The following is a 19,723-nucleotide window of genomic DNA, read 5'->3' as shown; positions in this document are numbered from 1 at the left end:
GAGCTGTGGAAGGCATCCATTAGAAAGACAAAATTTTAAACCCCCTGCTGAATAGTTAGTGGTTAGGAAGGGATTACTCTGACAAACCTCTAACTAGATATCTACATAATATAATTAGTGAGGAATGGGATTCCCACTTGAAGAAAAACCACATGTGTATTAGTAGTCTTCATGTGGAGTTGAGCATATTTTAGCTGTCTCTTCTCTGTGCTTGTTTAAAGGTGTGCTTGCTTTGCTAAGAACAGTGCAAGAGAAAGTTTATTTCACCATATGTTCCTGTCTTTACCGTATTCACCATGCAAACGGAATCATTTTGTTCCAGTAGCAGCATTTTTGTGTGAGGAGGAGGCTAGGGAAGATATAGAGAGGGGGCGGATATCACACACAATACATTTTTAAAAATGGTCAGAGAGCAAAAGACAACAGATGGTTTTGCAGAGGACGCTTCAGCTGTTTGTGTGTGTGGGTTGGTGAAGTTGTATCGTTTTCCTTTCATACGTACCTGCTGAGTTTCTGGTATGGATTGTGTGGAGACTTAGGACATACATACAAAACATTCACACTTCTCTGAATTTTGCATTGAATATATGGAAGCAAAATTTATTTATACTCCCGGTTTTTGCCCTGATGGGACTCAAAGCAGCTTGAAGATAAAAACAGGAGCCACTAAAAAATTAGAAAAATCAAACATTAAAATGCAATTAAGCATTGATTGAATTAAAACTATATAATATATAAGATCTGTGCTTACCAATAAGTACAATACAAACAGCACGACACCAGCCCTTTAATTAAAAACAGTCCTTTCCCAAAAAAACCCTGTTGGAGCAAGTCTTTCACATCCCAACCTGGAGATTCTAGGGATTGGACCTGGTGCCTTCTGGATGCAACACAAATGGTTTAGCACTACTTAGCTATAGCCCGACTGTCAAAAGAACAGTCAGCAGAAGGGGACACAGGGTGACTCCCAAGCCACACTGAGGTTCCTCTCCAGGAGGACTATTGTTGACTATTGATCTCCATTTTGAAAAGATTCAGAGAGTATTTAGATGCACATGGACTGTGGTGTGTGCAGAACCAAGCTGCAAGGGGAAGCACAACCTTTGTCATCCATTTAGTCAGGCCAGCCTGGTTTTGAAACACTTAAAATATTAAGCCTGCCTTTTGCTTCTGGAAAACCAGGCTGATGGATTGACACCCGCAAATTGCAAAACATCACACTAACAACGATTTGCATTGAACCGCTGCCTACATTAAGTTTAATTGGCTTTACAGAGTACTCCCTTCTTTCTGTTTTTTGGTGTGTTTTTTAATAACAATGCACCAAGAAGTTGAGCTGTAGGGGAGACTTGTTCGGCATAGTTTAGCTTCTTCAGTCATTATGAGCGGAACAAGAAATTAGGCTGGCAAAGGAGGATATCTGGAGGCAGCCAATATGATGGGAGAGGTAAGACTAGCATTTTTCTACATATGATAGGCCTCAGTAATAGGGAAGGATTGTGAATGGCATTCTATGGACAGGCAATCCTGTAAGACCCGTTATAAGGGAGCCACAATAATACAGGACTAGGAATCTAGAGAAAACAGATTTATTTCATATCAGGAAACCAAGAAATAAATTGGCCAGGAATTACTTTGTTGGTTGGTGCTAAGTGTCCTTGTGCATATTCCATTCATATTAATGGAAGAACTTCATTGAAGAACTTCCAGGTGAGTTGTAGGGTTCTTGTGCACAGGGTGGTCATTTGTGCAAAAAAGAGGACACAGATTTGCATGCAAGTTGCAAATGCTAGGCAGTGTGGTGCTAAGTAAAAAGAATTCTGCTTGCACAATGGGACTTCAACCCTTCTTCTCCTCTGCACCCTATAACCCTCCTTAGTGTGTTGAAGGAACCTCCAAGAACAGTTTTAGGGGATGCCCTTGCTGTATTCAAATTGAGCACCATGTCCATAAGAGCAAAAAGACCCAGAAAATGGTTCAGGTGCATCTTTCTCCCCACCCCACCCCAGTTGATGGAATAAAAAATGTACATACATCAGCAACTGCGGTGTTTACTCAGAGAGAAGGTCTTTGCACCTCTCCTTTGCACCACTGTTCAGAATGGAAGGAAGAGGGGATATCCAGTTATAGGAGCCAATTCCTAGGGGCCAAAATCCCTTCAGCCTCCCCAATAAAATATTTGAGCTCCCACCCCACAATCGTGTTATGTGTGTATATATATATATATATATATATATATATATATATATATATAATAATAATAATTTATTATTTGTACCCTGCCCATCTGAAGTGGTTTCCCCAACCACTCTGGGCAGCTTCCAACAAAATATCAAAAACACTATAAAACATCAGAAATTAAAAACTTCCCTAGACAGGGCTGCCTTCAGTTGTTTATTTCCTTGACATCTGACGGGAGGGTGTTCCATAGGGCAGGAGCCACTACCGAGAAGGCCCTCTGCCTGGCTCCCTGTAACTTGGCTTCTCGCAGTGAGGGAATTGCCAGAAGGCCCTCAGTTCTGGACCTCAGTGTCCGGGCTGAACGATGGGGATGGAGACGCTCCTTCGGGTATACTGGACCGAGGCCGTTCAGGGCTTTAAAGGTCAGCACCAACACTTGGAATTGTGTTCAGAAATGTACTAGGAGCCAATGCAGGTCTTTCAGGACCGGAGTTATATGGTCTCGGCGGCCGCTCCCAGTCACCAGTCTAGCTGCCACATTCTAGATTACAGTGGTACCTCTGGTTGCAAACGGGATCCGTTCCAGAGGCCTGTTTGCAACATGAAAAGAACGCAGCACACGCAGGTTGTGATTTGCCGCTTCTGCACATGCGTGTGACGTCATTTTGCATGTCTGCACATGTGCAAGCGGCGAAGCCCGGAAGTAACCCTTTCTTGTACTTCCGGGTTGCCGTGGGACATAACCTGAAAGAACGTAACATGAAGCGGACGCAACATGAGGTATGACTGTAGTTGTAGTTTCTGGGCATTGCCATTCAGATTGTATGCACATGTATGCAGGGTAGCTGCCTCGGGTTAAGAAATTTGCTTCAGGATGAGAACAGAAACCGTGCGGCTGTAGCGCGGCAGCAGCAGGAGGCCCCATTAGCTAAAGTGGTACCTCAGGTTAAGAACAGTTTCAGGTTAAGAATGGACCTCCAGAATGAATTAAGTTCTTAACCCGAGGTACCACTGTATATCCCAACTTTTCTCAAAGGATCTCAAGGGGGCATACATGGTTCCCCCCTCCCACTTCTCATTTAGTCTTCACAACAAGGTATGTTAGGCTGAGAAGCAGTGAGAAGCTGAAGGTCACCCAGTGAGCTGTAGGTCCGAGTGGGGATTTGAACTGGTATCCCAGGTCCTAGCCTAACTCTCTAACCACTACACCACATGGGCTCCTGTAAGCGAACAAAGAAATGGGCCCCCAAATCATTACAATGTTAGTGGTTTCCCTTTGTAATTGCTAGAGTTGAACTGCAGCTTTATTTCAGGAACTATTATTTCATTCCCCCAGCACACACACCTTCCGGAAGAATGTTTTCTTTGCTGACATCCCTTCAAGAGTTTTCCCTCCCCTAGAAATCGTGAGAAAGTTGGGTGAGCTTTTTTCTTTGTAAATCATTGTCCTCCTTCTCAAACCATACATTTTTATGAGTAAATGTATTTTAAATGAGTTTCCCTCCTTGTAAATAAATATTGAAGTGCATTCACTACTGTGCTGTAATATCTAGATGCTTATATAACTAAAAAAAAAAATGGCAAAAAGTAACCACTTCACTTTGGCCTTGCTTTGTAGTCAGGCATGGAGATTTTGAAAATATAAATTTGTATTAAATTGGGCCATTAGCTTTGAAGTTATGAATATTTAAACTTGGCAATTTTGCACATGCATATTACATGGACTGGTTTTTTTAAAAGACACATTTTCTAATACAGCCTCTTTTACTTCTAATGCTCCTAAGATACATTTAAAGAAAACATTAAATAGAAATGAATGTTGGCTGGAAAAGCTGATATTAATGCTGCAATTAGTCACTGCAAACTAAAATGACAAACAATAATTTCAACAGAAACAGAACCTATATTAGGGGGTTACTGAACGATTTTGGGGAAGTGTATTTTCTCATTTGGTTTTCTTTATTGGAAGGAGCAAACAAACTATTGAGCAAGTGGGTGTATTTGAACATCATTATAAATCATGGTTTATTGTGGCAATAATGTACCCAGGTGAGCCTCAGGGTCACAAACTCCTTGCTCTGTTTTTCAACTTATCTGACACAGCTGTTCAGAGATGTTCAGAAACTTTCCCCATTATTATTATTATTATTATTATTATTATTATTATTATTATTATTAAACTGCCACTTGTCATGTCATCTGTGTTAGAAAAACACTGGGGCCTAATTTGAATATTAGAATGTCTGGCATCTGGTGGGAGGGGCTTCTGTGTTCTGCTCCTGAATCGACCCCTTCACTTTGGATGTTCAGTTAAATTCAGTTAGACCAACTGTCATTCTTGCCTCATCATGTGGTTTTAATTTCTCTCAAGCAGTATGTTACTGTGTTAGAACTTTCTTTATTATTAAAGCTTTGTTTGACATATACTTGAGCCGCTTACTTGGCTGAATGAAAAGAAACTTAACTGAAGAAAGGTGGAATATTCTAAACTGGGTAAATGAGGGGATATTTACCAGTCTGACAGGAGGATTGATTTTTTTAATCACCCTACCCTCCACAACAATCTGAACCCAAGAAACTGTGGTCAGTACTAACTGTGGCTGCTTCAAATGGGGGCAGAGCTTCTGATGCTGCATTCCTGTTCCCCCACAGAATGGCCCTATAGGTTTGATGCTGCGTCATGATGTGGTGTCATTCCCTTGGTGTCATTGCTGAGTAAAAACAGGCTCTGAAGAGTGGACTGATTAACCTAGACATTAATATAATAATATATTGCCTGATACCTGCAGGTCTCAGGGTGGTTCACAAGATAAAATCGGGATACAGTGGAATCTCGGGTTGCAAACGTGATCCTTGCAGGAAGCACGTTCGCAACCCGCAGCGCCATGCCTGCACATGCACAGGTCGCAATTCAGTGTTTCTGTGCATGCGCAAGCGCCAAAACCTGGAAGTAACCCGTTCCTGTACTTCCAGGTTCAGTGCGGTGTGCAACCTGAAAACGCGTAACCTGAAGCGTCTGTAACCCAAGGTACCACTATATAATACCACAAAGTAAATAATCAGCTTAGGAAAACAACAACCCAATAACAGCTCCCCAACACCCCCAACATAGGATAGGGCATAGATTGTCAATCAAATCAACCAAAGGAACGTTTTCGCCTGGTGCCTAAAAGTGTGTAGGACTTCCGGTGATGCCGCCATGGTGAACAGCAGATCCCACAATAGCGGGTGCCAGCCGTGCAGTTAATTAAGGATAATCTGGGAGTAATTATCCTCTCAAGCCCCCCGCCCAAGGGTCGGGGGGGGGGAGAGCTTTCACTCACAGATCATCCTATAACTGCCTCTCACTCCGATGGAATGCGGGAGCAGGGATGCAGAGTGCATAGCACTGTATGTATTGGAAACTCCCCAATGTGGTCTCCATGAGTGGAGGTACTTCTGTTTCTTTTAAGATGGATCTGCATTTGGACTTAAGAAACAGACGTGCTCTGGATAAAGGAGAAAGATGGCCTGCTAAATGAATCAGCCACTGAGTGTCAAGGTTTTGATCTGGAGAGGACTCTCATCGGAATTGGATTGCTATGTAAGAAGAAGAAGAAGAGTTTGGATTTGATATCCCGCTTTATCCCTACCCGAAGGAGTCTCAAAGTGGCTAACACTCTCCTTTCCTTTCCTCCCCCACAACAAACACTCTACGAGGTGAGTGGGGCTGAGAGACTTCAAAGAAGTGTGACTAGCCCAAGGTCACCCAGCAGCTGCATGTGGAGGAGCGGAGACGCGAACCCAGTTCACCAGATTACAAATCTACCGCTCTTAACCACTACACCACACTGGCTCTGTAAGGGAAGGGGAGCTCCAATAAACAAGAGGGGAAGACTCGAGAACAGCAGCAGCAGACCTCCAAGCAGCCTTTGGAAGGCACAGCCCATATAATGATTCCTGCTACTCCCCAGAGGAGGAGGAGATGAGTGGTGGTTATAGCTGACTCCCTACTGAGGGGAACAGAGGGAGGACTGTCTAAACAAGAATGTTTTTATAGCAGGCGCTGAAAAGAGTACAGTGAAGAGTACAGCCTGCTGGATCTCAATAGCCAAGGAGTTCCCAAGTGCTGGTGCTGCCATGCTAAGTGACTGAGTTCTTACCTGTTCATTCCACATAGCTCTGTTGTAGAGTATCTTCTTTCCTTGACAACTCCAGACAGGGCTGAAAGGTACACCTGTTTGAAATCCTGGAGAGCCACTGTCAGTCAAAGTAGACTATATTGGCTAGATGGACTTGGTAAAAGGCAGCTTTCTATATACCTAGAAATACTTAAACAATTCCCTTCCATCTCTGTTCAATTTGTATATTTATAAATAATCCCAATTACTCCAAATTGTAATCATCATCATCATCATCATCATCACCCAGTGATCTCGGGCCTGAAGAAAACTAGTCTCTTTGTAGTAAGTGCTGCACCTGGAACTTCTCATTGATTGAAGAAGTGGGAAGCACACAACAATTCTTATTTTTCGCAGTGCCAAAGGGTGTGCTGTATTTGAGAGACGGGAATTCCCTGCAAATTTCACCAGCTGAGCACACACCTCCAATTTAAGTCAATCTGACAGGGAGAGTTTTAAAAAATGAATTGGATAAAAATGACAAACTGTCAAGATATGTAGATACTCAGAGCTAAGCTTCCCTGTAATGTATGCATGCACTCAGTTGGAAATAAGGGAGTATTATTCTATGTTAGCGAGTTTTATTTTACTTTATCCCACTAGTTATGAAGGGCGCAGAACTGCTAGTCAATGGCTGCAATAATCTTAGAACCGTAACACTGAAAGACTCCTGTTCTGTATAGTGTTCTCATTTCCTCTATTTTTAGGCTCTTTTAAAAAAGTGATTCCTACTTCCATGCCTAGTTGAAATATTGTTCTATGTTGTGAGAAGCTTGACATGCGGCAATGCAGGATAGAGCCCTTGGGTGCCCCATCTTTGGGATGACCTACTCTTACAAACCTGTGTGGTGCTCACTCTCATAAGCCCTGTGGAGACATCTGGGCAGGGCTGGTCAGTAGAGGAGGATGACTGGGACAGGACTGCGGAATTAGATTTTGGGGAGAGACCCAGTGGCTTGGGAGATGATCGTCTAGATCAGGGTCTCCAGCTATTTTTGGACTACAACTCCCATCAACCCTAGCTAGCAGGACCAGTGGTCAGGGATGATGATAGTTGTAGTCGCAAAATAGCTGAAGACCCAAATTTGGGAAACTCTGATCTAGTGGCTGATGAGGGGCCAAGTTGGTTTTCAAGCAAAAGGCCTGACTCTGTATCACCGAGTGTCCTGATAGCTGTCTCTGTATCACACCCTGATATCTGTATTGAGATTGAAATATATGCATTAGAATGGCCTTTACCTGTTTGATATTGCCATAGTTTGTAGGTAAAAGCATATGAATCAGTTTCAACAGGCCTTTTGGTTGGAGAGGACTTGTGGCGTCGGATGTCATGATGCCACAGGCCTTTTGACTGGTAGTGGGTGATGTGGTGGGGTTGCAGCGCTCGCCTAATCTCCCAGTAGCTGAGTCACCAATGTTTACTGGGAAGGGGAGGGATGCAGTGGCAAGGAGGTTGGTACAGTGCAGATGCCAATCCAGTGCTCCTAGTGGTGTGATTGCACCATGGTGACCATGCTGATAGTTCTTCCTCATCCATTGAATTGGGACCAGTAAATTAGGGTGGGGAACTTTCATTTCAGCCCAAGGGCCTCATTTTCTCATGAGCAACCTGGGGCCCAGTTGCTATTGGTGGGTGGGGCCAGATGCGGAAGTGGGTGGTGCAATGAATGCAACTCTTACCTTTGTACAGCTACACTCCAGCTGTGCAAAAAATGAGATGCTTCTACAGCCTTGCCTTGCACACCTCTATCCAGGCAAGCAAAGGGCACCATTAAAATTCCAGGATGAATTCCAACCACACAAAAGATCTTGAAGAAGGTGCAGAGGGTTTGCCTGGGGGAGAGGTTCCCTACTCCTGCATTAAGAACATTGAGAAGGTAAAACGTTCTATAGAAATCTCCCTTCCCTGATAGACCACAGTTTAGGCTATGTTACAGAGGCTTTGGATTGCAAGCTGTGTATCTAAATTCAATGCCAGCCATCTTTCCAGGGAGGGTGGCTGTCTGAAGTGAATCCCCTAGGAGAATATGTGATAAGTCCATGCATAAATAATAATTTGCAATTAGCTTTTTAAAAACAAAACAAAAACAAAAAACGAGGATTCATTGATCTGAACATGGATGCCATAGTTGTAAGCAGGCCCTGGAGGATGCTAACGATTTTATAGCACTCTTCTCATGCTGGGAATATAAAAAAAACACGAGTCCCCTCTGACACGCTCATCTTTTGTTTTGTACTATGAAAGTTGTCTCCTGCGTTCTCGCTTCGGGATTTACTGGCACCAAATAAAAGTTTGGAGATTTGGAGAGCTGGATTTAGGGTTCAGCTGCTGGAAAGGGATAAGACGTAGGAGTGTTATCTAGCTAGGCAATGAAATAAACCCCTGAGGGGGTGAAACAATAAATGTCTTTTTCTACAGACACCTGCCTGGAAGCACAGAAACAGCAGGGTGGTTTTTTAATATGGGGAATGTAAGGCCCAAAGTCAGGTGCGCTTGGGGATGCAGGAGATAATCTGGTTTGGTTCTCGTCTTGAACCTAGCTAATTCACATTCCTGAAACAATATGCAAAGCAAGAGGCAGCTGTCAGTCAACATTTGCACTAGACTGAATTTTGCAGTGTGGTTCTCCAACCAAATGATGTGTACAGATAGCGCATATATTCAGGGGAAGTGTGCGTTAACGTGCATACATTGGTAAAAAATAGCATACGAAAAGGCTTTATATTAGCGGAAACAGCTTGCAAAAAGTGTGTCTATTCTGAGAAGCACATACTAAAATGCTGATGAAATTTTCTGATGGTCACAGACTGATGCAGAAATGTGGCGAACTGATTGGAATGTGTCCTTGAGCTGTGATAAAGCCTCTTGCTTATCTTGATGGAGTTAGGTGGGGTGTGTGCATGCACACACACACACTTTCTGAGATTTGTATGGCTGGAATGTAGCCTATTGTACAAAGGGTGAAAGGAGAGAGGGCTTGGTAGAATAAAAACTATTGGCGATTAATTTATGTTTATCCTAATGTGATGGGATGAACAAAAGTTCGAAAGAGCCGACGGAAAAACGTGACTTTCACCATCTGTATACTCTACAATCTACAACTTTTTCTAAATCCTATTTGGCTCCGATATTTGTGCTGGCTGCTATGGCTTCCTACAGACCCACACTTGATTTTTTGAATTCCTTCATGAAATACTGGTGATTCCACTCTTGTCACAGTCCATGCCATGAATTGGATGACCTCATAATAAATTGCCAATCAGATTTGACCGTGCAATTGTAAAAAAAGAATAATAAAACAATGCTGTTGCAAGAACCTGGCTGAGGTAGGGGAAGGGCATAGCCAGGAATATTAATTACAGGTAGTTTACAGCCAGATACTGTGGATGGGACACAGCATTTCCATGCGCTCTGGCTTCCATCATGGTGTCCCGTTGCGCCAGAAGCAGTTTAGTCCTGCTGGCCACATGACCGGGAAAGCTGTCTGTGGACAAACATCAGCTCTCTCGGCCTGAAAGTGAGATGAGCGCCACAACCCCATAGTCACCTTTGACTGGACTTAACCATCCAGGGGTCCTTTACCTTTTTACTGTGGATGGTTACCAAGAATAAAACTACTTGATACTTTAAATGTGTGATTGCACATAATATGACTGTTGTTTTGTTGTTGCTGTTGTTTAAATAGGAGCTATGCGAATCCCTGCGATGGGGTAAGCTCCCATTGCTCGGTCCCAGCTCCTGCCAACCTAGCAGTTCAAAAGCACGTCAAAGTGCAAGTAGATAAATAGGTACCACTCCACCGGGAAGGTAAAAAGCGTTTCTGTGCGCCGCTCTGGTTCGCCAGAAGCAGCTTAGTCATGCTGGCCACATGACCTGGAAGCTGTACGCCGGCTCCCTTGGCCAATAAAGCGAGATGAGCGCAGCAACCCCAGAGTTGGCCACGACTGGACGTAATTGTCAGAGGTCCCTTTACCTTTACCTTATGGGAAGCATGATCAACATTAGGACCTTAGGGAGGGGGAGTTAGCCCTATTTACTCACATGCAAAATTTACATAGAACGGAAATGGACTAATTGTTCATCCTTAGAACACACAGAGCCTTGTTCCTCTGCGAGTGAATGTTGGCTGGTGGAAGTAATCGGCATTCTTGATTTTTGATGATACTTTGATTTTCACAATTCAGACTCAGCAATGCCCAAGGACAGTTTTAACTTTTCCAGTTGATCCTGATATACCCAGCTGATGAACCATACATTAAAGAGAAACTCTTTTGTATTTTTATCCTGATTTGACAGAATGAAAAGGTGGAAAGATCCCTCGGTAAAAAAATTCACCATCACTATCTCCATAATCTCTACTTCAGTGAGCTTCATCCAAGTGCGAAAATGAAAAATTTTAAGCTGCCAAGCATCAGTGGCAGGCTAAAATGAAAAAATTGCAAGTTAATAATGGCAGTGCCTCCTAAAAAATTGCCAGCCAATTTAGCATTGTTTTGTCCAAGGTCACGCTTAGGTGTGGTGTTTGTTTGTTTTGTTTTAGGCATGGAGAGCTGAAAGCAAAGAAGTGGCAGCGAAGGTTTAACACTCAAGGTTATCTAATGTCTAAGATAAGTGCTGCTTCTAGGTTTATTTGCTTAAAATTGGGCAGAGGGATCCTTTCCCCAGCAATGAAGTGGAGAGTCTGTGCTATTCTTTATGGTAATGATAAAGTCAATGGAACATAAAATCTGAAAGGGAGGGCAAGGAGGAAAAGAGAAGGGAAAGATCTGAATTATGCCTCCTAAAGCGATATTTCACCTTCACAATGGACATCTGATAATATATAACTGATCACATCATGTAGAAAATGCTGCTCCTTGAGCCAGTGGATAAAGCGATGGCCCACTCAAAATAACAAAACAGATCCCGGCAGGCTTCTGCTAGCTAAGTGCTTGAGTACCTAACTCTGCCTATCAACAGTGCTCCTGGTGCAATTGAAAGTGCTTAGTTTACCCTGTAAAACCTCAAGTTGCTTTGATGCTGTGTGCTTTTGGAAATCACCGTTCTCACTGTCTCGTCAGAATCACTAAGATCAGCCTTTTGCAGGGGTGCACACACACACACACACACCACACTCCGAACCATAGATTTTCAGCCTTCATTTTAAAGGTTCAGGCCCAGAACATTTCTCCCATTCAGATATTAGTGAAGCCCATAGCTGCTTAGCTCAGAAATACATTCTATCACCATCAGAAGAGATGATTGTTGGGAGTCTTCCCTGACCATTTTTTCCTGAAGACGTCTTCCATCATCTGGACACCTCAACTCATAAATGATGTAATAGAGCTGGTTAAGAAAGGCGCAACCAAAATACTCAAGGGGGTGGAAAAACTCCTCTTTGAGGAAAGGTTATATCATTTGGAGCTTTTTAGTTTACAGAAAAGCTAACTCGGAAGCAACATGACAGCGGTGTATTCACTTATGCAGGGTTTGGACAAAGTGGATAGAGAAATGTCCCATTCCCCCCAATCTCTCATAACACTAGAACTCAGGAATGTTGAATGAAGCTGAATGTTGGAAGATTCAGGGCAGGCACACAGTGCATAGTTGAAGTAGGGAAATTTGCTTGCACAAAAAGTCGGGATAGCCACCAATTTGGATTACTGAGAGGATTAGAGAAATCCATCATCATCAACATCATCACTTTTAATTTGTATTCCGCCTTTCTATCTTACAATACTCAAGGCAGTTTACAAACTGAAGAAACAAAGAACGTACACCTTATAACAATCTAATGCAATACAAAAATGTGATAATAAAACAGCTTTAAAATAAGCAATCTACATCAAATAGAGTAACATTCAACCATCATTAGACTAGTATAGAATAATAATATCAGCATATAAAAATTAAACAGAAACCCACTCTTAACAATTACAATAAATAATTTCAAAACTACAAGCAATAAAACAATGGCAAGCCACAGTGCATAAAATAATACAATACAAATTGAGAAGCAGAAACTGGAGGGTGGGGCAAGGCAAGTGGAAGAAGGCCTTGCCTGGTGGAGTCTCTCCCCTCACAATTCTTTTCCATGAAGGAAAAGGCTAAGTTCTACCTCCACTGTTGGAGCCAGTGTGCCCAATGCCAGATGCTGAGAGATACAAGTGGGGAGAGTACTGTTGTGTTCTGGTCCTGCTTGTAGGCTTCCCATGAACATCTGGTTATCCACAGGATGCGGAACTAGATGGACCACTGGCTTGATGCAAAACTTATGTTCTGTGGGACAAAGAGACTTGTCCTATATCGCCTGAGGGCACCATCTGGGGAAGGCTGCTTTCTATTATGGCACCCTATACATGCAATCTCAACAAGTCTTTGTTTTTGACTGGCTAATTTGAAATGGAGAGCTGTCTCTCTTTCTTCTGCATCACCTGAGCCTGTAAACAACTTCCCCACTCCATTACTAACATGGTTTTGGCTTCTAAGATCCGATGAGATCACAGCTTGAGGGCTTTTAATTTTCCTAGCTGTCATATAATATAGCATATCAAGTCAGTTCAGCAGCCCTAATCTAATGTGCACTGCAATGAAACTTTCAACACATCAATCAATATGTATTAAAGTATAGTTAAAACTGGTGTGTGTGTGTGAAGCAACCTCCCAGGTAGTAATGGTCTCTTGACAACTTCTGTCCTTTCCTTTCCATGTTATTTTATCTTGGACCAAAACTATTTCTTAAAAGTTTTCCACATTTCTTCAGACTTGCGTAACTTGTCTTCAGTCGTTAGATCATCTGGACGCCAGCAGCTTTCTTCCTTGCCAAGGAAAGTCCTCACTAGTTCGTTAGGTTAATCGGCTGTGCCCTCGTGGAAGAGTAAAATCATGTCTCCACTGACCCAGCAAAGCACATGGGGAAAGCTGACCAGACAAGAGAATATAAGAGTTCAACCTCCATTCACTTCCTGTCCTGTCCTTTCAGTACCTTTTGATTTCCTCCATGTCCCCATCATTGTTACATAGTGTTAACCCAAACCTCTTCCTTGTGGTTCATCTAATACATAGATCTTCCTGCAGTCTTGTTCACACTTGCCTTACTATGTAGATTTTACATGCTGTAGAACTTGCAAGGTCCCCATTGACTATCAGTTGTATTACTGTGAACAGAGACCCCCTCCACACACACACACATTCTGAAATGGCTTTGTAAATAATGTTGCATAACTGAATTATAGAAAAATGTCATGCGTTGTCATGACCCTTGTCACCACAAAATATGACATTGGCCTAACTGCACTGGCTACCAATTAGTTTCTGGGCCCAATTCAAAGTGCTGGTTTTGACCTCAGGTTGATGAGCCCCATCTGCCCCAGGGAAACACCTGCATTTACTGCTCTACCCTCCTTTGCCTCTGGCCCCACCCACAATGACATGAGACCCCCCAGAAGGCTTCACCAAAAGGAAGTGTGGCCCATCAGCTGAAAAAGGCCCCATGCCCCAGTACTACACTCTTTGTTTTCTTGCAGTCTCATTTTCCAGATGGTTCTTCGTGAAGCTTACAGCCAAACAAAGCCCCCTCTCTGCATTCTTTTTAAAGAGGTCTATCAAGCACATCATTTGACGAGCCCTTGACTGCCGCACATTTGAGGCAGAGAGACAGAAAACGGTGTCTACAGAGAGCGAAGAAGAGAGAATTAATAGGAGGGAATATATGGTGTCGAGGGAAAAGGTTAAGCAGATTCATGAATGCAAAACCAGAAGGAGAAAAACGAAAGAAAACACCCCCACGTTCTTCTTAAGCTAAAGCCAGCCATGTAAGTTAAATCGCATACAAGAATGACTTTTTCTCTGAGACAACTCGTGGATGGGCATGTCAGAAATTTAGATGTGTCCTTTGTTAAGATAAATGGTTTCCGTCCTCTTCGGAAGCAAAACATTTGACTATGTTGAAGAAGCCTGTATTCTTTCTGTGCGGAGGAGGTTTCACCAGCGTGTTGTCCTAGGGTCAAACAAGACATCAGATCTGGGAGTTGGCCACGACATAATTACTGGCCCAAGGTGAAAACCTTTCTTAATACCTGGCAATGTAGAAACTTATAACTTAGGACTGATGTAGTGTAATGGAAACATTTAGAGACTTATGAATTTGGGGAAACAGAGATGGTGTCTGCAGGTATTGGTATGGTCAGGCATCTGCTGAAGGGCTGGGTGCTCAGAAGGGCCCACGGCCAACCACTCAGGGTCCACAATTATTGGGACACCTGCTGTGCCCCCTTCCTCCCTTCACACATAACAGCCATGACATGGCATTGCATCTGGTTACCACCAATAGCAGTGACTCACTTCCAGCCTGGAAATGAGCTGCTGAGCATTCCGCAGAGGTTGGTCACCATGTTGATACTATTAACACTACAATATTTTATTTTAATATGATGCAGATGCTGCTGGACTATTCAGCATAGACCCACTGAAATTAATGGCCCATGATTTTCAGTGGGCCTACGCTGAGAATGGTTTAATGCAAACCATGATGATGAATTTTTTTTTTTTTTTTAATTTAGATTTCTTATCCACTCTTCACTATAGGGTCCCAAGGTGGGTTACAACAATGTAAAAATACAATATTCAATTAAGTTAAAATCTGTTAAAATTTACAATGAGAATAATAGGATGGGTCCTAAAATATAGGATGTTAGAGTTGGAAGGGATCCCAATGGTCATCTAATCCAACTCTGCAATGCTAAAGCATCCATGACAGACAGCCACCCAAATTCTGCTTTCAAATTTCCAATCTTAAGTAAGTGGACACTTAGATCAGGCTTCCTCAGCCTTGGCCCTCCAGATGTTTTGGCCTACAACTCCCATGACCCCTAGCTGGCAGGACCAGTGATGATGGGAATTGTAGTCTCAAAACATCTGGAGGGCCAAGGTTGAGGAAGCCTGACTTAGATCCTTTTCAGATGTACTGCTAGTAAATCAGGTGTCCCCCATCTTATATTTGTGCATCTGGTTCTTCCTGCCTAAGTGCAGGACCTTACATTTGTCCGTGTTGAAATTCATTTTGTTAGTTTGGGCCCAGTTCTCCAATCTGTTATAGTCATTTGAATCCTGATTCTGTCTTCTGCAGCATTAGCTACCCCTCCCAGTTTGGTGTCTTCTGCAGATTTGATGAGCATCCGCTCAATTCTTTCACCCAAGTTATCTATAGAGATGTTGAAAAATAATGGGCCCAGGACAGAACCCTGGGGCACCCCACTTGTCACTTTCCCCCCTGGATGCTGGAGAACCATTAGTGAGCACTCTTTAGGTTCAGTTAGTGCTGTGGCGCTGTGGTCTAAACCACTGAGCCTCTTGGGCTTGCTGATCAAAAGGTCAGCGGTTCGAATCCCCACGACGGGGTGAGCTCCCGTTCTTGGGTCCCTGCTCTTGCCAACCTAGCAGTTCGAAAGCACGTCAAAGTGCAAGTAGATAAATAGGTACCTCTCTGGCGGGAAGGTAAACGGCGTTTCCGTGGGCTGCTCTGGTTCCACCGGAAGCAGCTTAGTCATGCTGACCACATGACCCGGAAGCTGTACGCCGGCTCCCTCGGCCAATAAAGTGAGATGAGCGCTGCAACCCCAGAGTCGTCCGTGGGTCAGGGGTCCCTTTACCTTTACCTTTAGTGAACCAGCTACATATCCACCTAACAGTTACCTCATCCAGCCCATATTTTACCAGTTTCTCTGCAGGAATATCATTTACCTCTGGTTTCAAAGACCAGGGGAAAAAGGGGTGCACCTTTAGCTTAACTCAGGGTACAATGAAGATGCCAAACCTCCTTCTGTGGGGAGAAATTTCCAGTGATACCATCTGACATCAGCCCTGGGTAACTTGCTCCCTAAAAAGGCAGAAATCATGCCGTCACAAATCTCTCTTAACACCATTGTGTTCTAAGTGAAGTGCAATACTTACTGTAGCAGCTACAGTAAATGGAATCAGATCATCTGTCAGTAAAAAAAAGAACTACTTTCCCCCTTTTCGGATGTCTGCTGTTTTATGTCTGTTTTTCTGTGTTTAACATATAATGAGATGTTAGAATACACAACAGTTTTTTATATTAGTTGTTTTCTCATTTTAAGCTGTGGTGAGATAGTGAGGGATGTGTATATAGTTTTTCTTGTGTGTGGAAAGATGCAAATAAATGGGTGAAGGAACTAAAAGCTGCAGCAAATTCTCCCAGTTGAACTTGGAATCAGGAAGAGTGAATCATTCATTTATATAAAAATGGAAGACAAAGTATAGGAGTGGAAGCAGGGTAGAGGGCTCATGTCTATGCAGAATTATCTTTATGACAAATGTTTCCATCCCAGTGCTCTGATGCAGATAGCTTGCAGTGGTGTTTAGTAGATATTTTCTGCTCTCAATGGAATTAAAGTTAGCTATCGTGACCCTCCCAGGAAGAAAACAGGACAGTTGTCTTAACAGGTTGCTTGGTTGGACTGCATCCTTTTCTATATTTCCACTTTCTTTCCTCTCACTATTAGTCTCATGAAGGGTATTTACACATTACTTTCAACGATTGTACAATCTGTATGTTATTCACATGTAATAATAGAATTGTAGAACTGGGTGGCACAAAAGGGTCAAGAGGTCCAACCCCTGCAATGCAAGAATCACAGCTAAAGAATCCCGAATCCCTGTTATCCAACCTTTAACAGTGGTGACTTCCCCCAAAGACTCCTGGGAATTAGAGTTAAGGGTGCTGGGAAATGCAGCCCTGCCTTAAGAAACTACAATTCCCTAGATTCTTTGAGGGAAGCCACAAGATTTATCCATTCTTAAGGAAATCAGCCCTGAGTGCTCACTGGAAGGACAGATCCTGAAGCTGAGATTCCAATACATTGGCCACCTCATGAGAAGAGAAGACTCCCTGGAAAAGACCCTGATGTTGGGAAAGATGGAGGGCAGAAGGAGAAAGTGACGACAGAGGACGAGATGGTTGGACAGTGTTCTCGAAGCTACTAACATGAGTTTGACCAAACTGTGGGAGGCAGTGGAAGACAGGAGTGCCTGGCGTGCTCTGGTCCATGGGGTCACGAAGAGTCGGACATGACTAAACGACTAAACAACAACAACAAGAAGATTTAAAGTGCTTTAAATGTATAATGTAGATATGACCTAGATACCCAAACAGAAGCACTCCATGGAGCAATCTGTTGCAGGATGCTCTTCTTCTTCTTCTTCTTCATCATCATCTTCATCTTCATCTTCTTCTCCAGAATTGCAGTCACTGGTCCCCTGTAAGAAAGCGACTAGACTATTTCTGAAAATTGTCCTTATGGGTAAAGCAACCCACCAGAATCTCACTTGTGGAGTAGCTCAGGGCTCTGTCCTCTTCCCCCATGCTTTTCAACATCTATATGAAACCACTAGAAGAAATAATCACGGGTGTTCATCAGTATGCGGATGATACCCAGCTCTACCTCTAATTTAATTTGGAGCCAGTGAAGGTGGTGAATGCCCTGTGTGAGTGTCTGGAGGACGGCTAATGGATTGAGATTGAATCTCAACAAGACAGAAGTATTGTTTCTGGGAGACAGTAGGGCTGAGGGACTCCTTGGTCCTGAATAAAGAAACTGTGCCCTTAAGGGACCAGGTGCACTGCCTGGGAGTTATTTTGGACTCACAGCTGTCCATGGAGGTTCAGGTTAATTCTGTGTCCAGAGCAGAGCTTCATCTGCTATGCCAGCTGAGATCCTACCTGCTTGCACACTGCCCTGCCACAGTGGTACATGTTCAGGTTATCTCCTGCTTGGACTACTGCAATGCACCCACATAGGGCTACCTTTGAAGGTGACTTGGAAACTCTAATCCAGAATGCAGCAGCTAGACTGGTGACCGGGAGTGGTCATCGGGGCCATATAACACCTGTCCTAAAAGACCTACATTGGCTCCGAGTGCATTTCCGAGCACAGTTCAAAGTGTTGGTGCTGACCTTTAAAGCCCTAAATGACCTCGGTCCTGTATACCTGAAGGAGCATCTCCACCTCCATTGTTCAGCCCAGACACTGAGGTCCTCCTCCGAGGGTCTTCTGCTGAGAGAAGTGAAGTTACAGGGAACCATGCAGAGGGCCTTATCGGTGGTGGCACCCTCCCTTCAGATGTCAAGGAGATAAAGAACTACACAACTTTTAGAAGACATCTGAAGGCAGCCGTGTATCAGGCATCTTTTATTGCATAATGTTTTATTATGTTTTTATATACGTTGGAAGCCACCCAGAGTGGCTGGGTCAACCTATCAGAGGGGCTGTAGTGTGAGCTGGAAGTCTCACAGATGAGAGAGGCAGTATCTTTCATATTCCATTGCATCCTGCCCACTTTGCTTTATGATGTTTACATTGAAAACAGGTTTGGGGGACAGAGATATGGAATCATCAAATTTCGAGGAAAGGATAATAGAGTTCCTGCTTTCTCTCCCGAGACATGTTTTAAGCAAGCCCTTTACGTTCCACCAGAGCTTTGATGATGGAGCTAGGAGATGGTGTTACATTTGGAAACAAGGACCAAATGGCAACAATAGCATCACGTCATCAAGATTGACTACACTGAACGTGCTGGATGGGGAGAAAACAGATAAAATACTAATCCTATCTCATGGGATTTCGCTCCCTGCTGGAACTAATCTCATTAAGTTAAAACCACCTGAGGCTTAAAAGAGAGACATACAGTGCAGTGAGAAATTATATTTATCCCAACCCAGAGGAGAAGAAGGAGGGAGAAGGGTGCAATTTATACCTTCGTTTTGACATTGCCAGTCTTGAATTATCAGGTCGTTTGTATCCCTTGGGAAAGTTATTGTATCATCAAACTGCACAATTATGTATCTTATCTAAACGTTGGTTACCTGCCTGCTCAATTTCATGGCTTTTCTTTTTCTTCAACCCCCTTTGAATTGATTTCTTAAAGAAAATAAATGATTGGGAACCTAACACAAGCAAATGGCAATTGATGTCTTGGAAATAAACAAGGCCCTTCTTTCAGAGTTAGAGGTAACCTTTCCTCAAGTGCAGATACCAGTAGAGAAATGCTTTCTCACTTGATGGCAAGTCCTTGAGAGAAAAGGGAGGGTGGAGGGAAAGGAAGTGCCCTGTAATATGCAATTATAATCGGCTTTTAGACGGTTTTTAAAGGAAATGGAAGAGTAACCTGTAGTTTGCATTCATTATTTAACATGTGTTATCATACAATCATAGAACTGTAGATTTGGAAGGGACACCAGTCCAACCCCAACAATGCAGAAATCTCAACTAGATCATCCATGACAGAGGGCCACCCAACCTCTGCCTAATCTTCAATGAAGTGATCTTCACCCAATCTCCAATGAAGGAAGGTGTGTCACCCCTTGCCAGTGTCATTCCACTGC

At 43.2% G+C, this 19,723-nt stretch overlaps 1 protein-coding gene across 2 annotated transcripts in view; it reads left to right on the top strand.

The window, feature by feature from the left end:
* The window catches only part of NAALADL2 (N-acetylated alpha-linked acidic dipeptidase like 2), an 803,264-nt gene that overhangs the window by 11,118 nt on the left and 772,423 nt on the right, over nt 1-19,723 (top strand). The window lies entirely within an intron of this gene.

This window comes from Podarcis tiliguerta (assembly GCF_965153285.1).
Source record: "Podarcis tiliguerta genome assembly, chromosome: 5".
NCBI lineage: Eukaryota > Metazoa > Chordata > Lepidosauria > Squamata > Lacertidae > Podarcis > Podarcis tiliguerta.
This window is presented reverse-complemented; position numbering and strand designations above follow the sequence as displayed.